Raw genomic sequence first — 3566 nt, 5'->3', positions numbered from 1 at the left:
ATTACAAAATGTGTACATCACAACATGCTTTTAAAGACACTTTCCATTGTGCTTACATTCCCTTAAATGTTCTTCCCAAAGGTGTTTAGCCTCTAGCCCAATCAAAATCTCTGAGGAGAGGCAAAGACAATCTGGCAAAAAAGACAGGGGTGCGGGGTGGGAGGGTGTGTGGGAGGCAGTGAAAGGAGAAAGCAGCCTTCCAGTTAAAGATCAGCCCTCAGTTTAAAGGTCAGCTTCAAGCAGGCTGGCCTCAGGGGGAGACGGGGTCAGAGGGAGGAGCAGCGGCAGGGAGGGACTGGGTGGCTCTACATCTCATTCAGGTCAAGCAGAGTCTGGTCCAGCATCCTTTGTGTACAGAGGTGTTACTCTTTGGTGCATTTCAGTTTATCTTCCAAATCATCAATTGTCTTTTCCAGCTTGGCTGCAGATCGCTCAGCAAACTCAGCACGGGTCTCTGCCTCCTTGAGTTTATCAGTAAGAATCTTTATCTCTTCCTCATATTTGTCTTCTTTTTGAGAGTACTTTTCTTCAGCAGCACTCAGACACTTCAGGTTCTGGTCCATCAGTCTGATCTGCTCATCCATCTCTTGGCAATGGGCTTCTGTCAGCGCAGCTCATTCCTTTGTGCGTTCCAAGTCTCCCTCAGTAATCACCAACTTAAGAGCCACCTCTTCATACTTTCTATCTGCCTCTTCTGTAATGTGCTTAGCTTCTTTGAGTTGGATTTCCTGGAGTTCCATCTTTTCTTCATCTTTTAAAGCTCGGTTTTCAATAATCTTCTTACCTCTCTCGCTCTCCATCGGCAGCTTTCTCCAGCTTTTTCCCCCCTCTCCAGCTTTTGCAGGGCAGTGACTGGGAGCTCCTGAGCACGGTCCAGCTCCTCTTCAACCAGATGGATCCTACAGTTCAAGGAGGCCACCTCAGCCTCAGCCTCAGCCTGTTCCCGAGCCCGCATTTCTCCCTCCACTTCCTGCTGGAGGCGCTCAGCCCTCTCTTCAGCATCATGGGTCTGCTGCTGCAGAACCTGGATCTTGCATTCCACCGCATCAATGGTGGTGTTCCCGGTCATGGTGTCCACCCAGCTCCTGCTCGCGTTCCGTTTCCTGCCTCCTCCGCGCTGCAACCGCTTCTCCTCCTCTGAATTTCTTGATGAAGTTTGGATTAGTTGCTTTCTAAATACTTAACTTTCTTTAATTACTTCACCCCTGGATTAGGAACCATAATATTTGTATCACATATCTTCCTCTTTCTAGGATTCTCATTTGTGTTACAAACCTACAATCCTTGCCCTGGCCAGGTGGCTCCGTTGGTTGGAGTGTTGTCCTGTACATCAATGAAGTGTGGGTTTGATTCCCAGTCAGGGTGTGTATGAGAGGCAGCAGACTGATGTTTCTCTCCCCCGCTTCCTATGTCTCTAAAATAAACAACCCTCTCCCCCAAATATCCTCAGGTTAGGATTAAATAAAAAAGCAAAAAACAAACAAAAAATTACAATAAAATTTCAAGCAATTGTCACAAAAGTTGGATGGAGTAAATTTTATAAGTCATAACAAATCTGAAAATTGGTTTTCACTGACTTTATGATTAACAATTTGGCCTCACATATAATTCTGCTTCAAAATAAGTTCCCTTCATTCCTTTAAAGGCAATTCTGCATTGTATTCTAGTTTCTAAGGTTGCTGATGAAATATCCAATGTCAATCTGATTCTTCGGGGGTAGAGGCTTAGGGGAGGAGTAGGGCATTTATTATTTGTCCCCAAAGATTTTAGCTTGTTTTCCTTTGGATTTCCTGAAATTTTATACATTTGGACACTCAGTGGGCTTTTTCAATCGGTCAACTTCAGCCTTTCTTCAGCTCCAGAAACTTTTCTTGAATTATTTCTTTAATTGTTAAAGCTCTTTTGTTTTCTCTACATTCTTTCTGGAATTTCTAGTAGTTGCATAATGGTTCTCCTAGATTTATTGTCCACATTTCTTCACTTTTTGTTCTCTTAGTCTCCTCTTTCTTTTTTAATTATGCTTTACTTTCTGGAATATTTTAATAATTTCACCTTCATCTTGGTCCCTCTCTTTTGGCTGTTGGTTTTTTCCCTCAACTGTAAGGAATCATTAGCTTTCCATGTTTATCTATACTAATAAATGCCTAGGTGGCATCTCGCCCTAGGGTCATCATAGGGTGGCCGCCCCCAAGTTGTCACAAGATGGCCACCACAAGCTGGCTGGCAGGGGAGAGCAGTTGTGGGCAATCAGGCCAGCAGGGGAGGGTAGTTGGGGAGACTGGGCCGGCAGGGGAGGGCAGTTGGGGCAGTTGGGGGCAATTGGGCTGGCAGGGAGGACAGTTGGGGGCGACTGGGCCTGCAGGGGAGGGCCAATGAGGGGGGACTCGGCCAGCAGGGGAGGGCAGTTAGGGGTGACCAGGCTGGCAGGGGAGGGCAGTTGGGGGTGATCAGGCCAGCAGGGGAGCAGTTAGGCATCAACCAGGCCGGCAGGAACAGTTAGGGGCAATCAGGCAGGCAGGCAGGAGAGCGGTTAGGAGCCAGCAGTCCCGGATTGTGAGAGGGATGTTCGACTGCAGGATCGGGCCTAAACCAGCAGTCAGACATCCCCCGAGGGGTCCAAGATTGGAGAGCTTGCAGGCTTGGCTGAGGGACACCGCCCTCCAGTGCTGGAATTTGGTGCACTGGGCCTCTAGTTTTTAAATAAAGCACTAGGTTATTATTATGGGGAGCTAGTATATCTTTCCTCTGCCAAGTCCACTTCATGGAGAGGGAGAATTTCAATCTGTTTCAATAGAAAATGTTTAGTTAATCATGCTTATTCTCATGCTCAGCCCACTCCTGCTCTCATATCTGCTATCTCTGGGCTTAGAATCTCTCCTGCTCTGACAGGGAAGAACATCTCCAACCACTTTTTCTGTTGTAGCCTCCTGTGTGGATCCTGGGCTGTGACTTCCTCTCTCAACATGAGCCATTTCAAAGTCTTCAATTCCCATCACTGTTATGGATGTGTCTGCTCTCATACACCTTTATTGTTGAGCTGTGGGATGTCTGGGAGGAGAGTGAGGTTAAGTGCATGAGTGTAGGCTGTCTTTCTGAACCAAAGCTCAGTTATTGCCATTGTATAGTTCCTGAATCTTGGGCATGAAGGGATTAAATGCTTTGTCAAATGATTATAAGTGGTAGAGATGAAAACAATAATTCTGTTTTTCTGTCACCTAGTCTAATGTTTTTTTCCATTTCTCTGTAAATCTTCACTACCTCTTGTCACTCTCACTCTCATCTTTTGTTTTCACAGAAATATCAGAAATAAAAATATTTTGAAACTTTTTAGTTTTAAAACCCAGTGTAAATCAGTAAGAGCTGGAAAATAAATTAGTTGACTTGGGATGGGGAAGGGGGAGGAGGAGAGCATTTAAAAATTTTTTATTATGACCTTTGAACATCACATTTATTAGTGCACTAGAGGCCCGATTCGTGCACATTGAAAGGAAATTAATTAGAAGAAGTATTTTAATATCGCTATTCACCCTTTCTCTATAATAGAAGTGTCAACCAAATTCATAATT

At 45.0% G+C, this 3566-nt stretch overlaps 1 pseudogene across 1 annotated transcript; it reads right to left on the bottom strand.

Moving 5' to 3' along the window:
* Positions 1-305: 305 nt before the first annotated feature.
* Positions 306-1069, bottom strand: LOC308243825 (tropomyosin-like; annotated as a pseudogene). Its single transcript has one exon. The product of its transcript is annotated as a tropomyosin-like (transcript).
* Between the last annotated feature and the right edge of the window lie 2497 nt (positions 1070-3566).

This window comes from Plecotus auritus (genome assembly GCF_963455305.1).
Source record: "Plecotus auritus genome assembly, chromosome: 3".
Taxonomy (NCBI): Eukaryota; Metazoa; Chordata; class Mammalia; order Chiroptera; family Vespertilionidae; genus Plecotus; species Plecotus auritus.
Note: the sequence above shows the minus strand (reverse complement) of the source record. Positions and strands in the feature narration are given on the sequence as shown.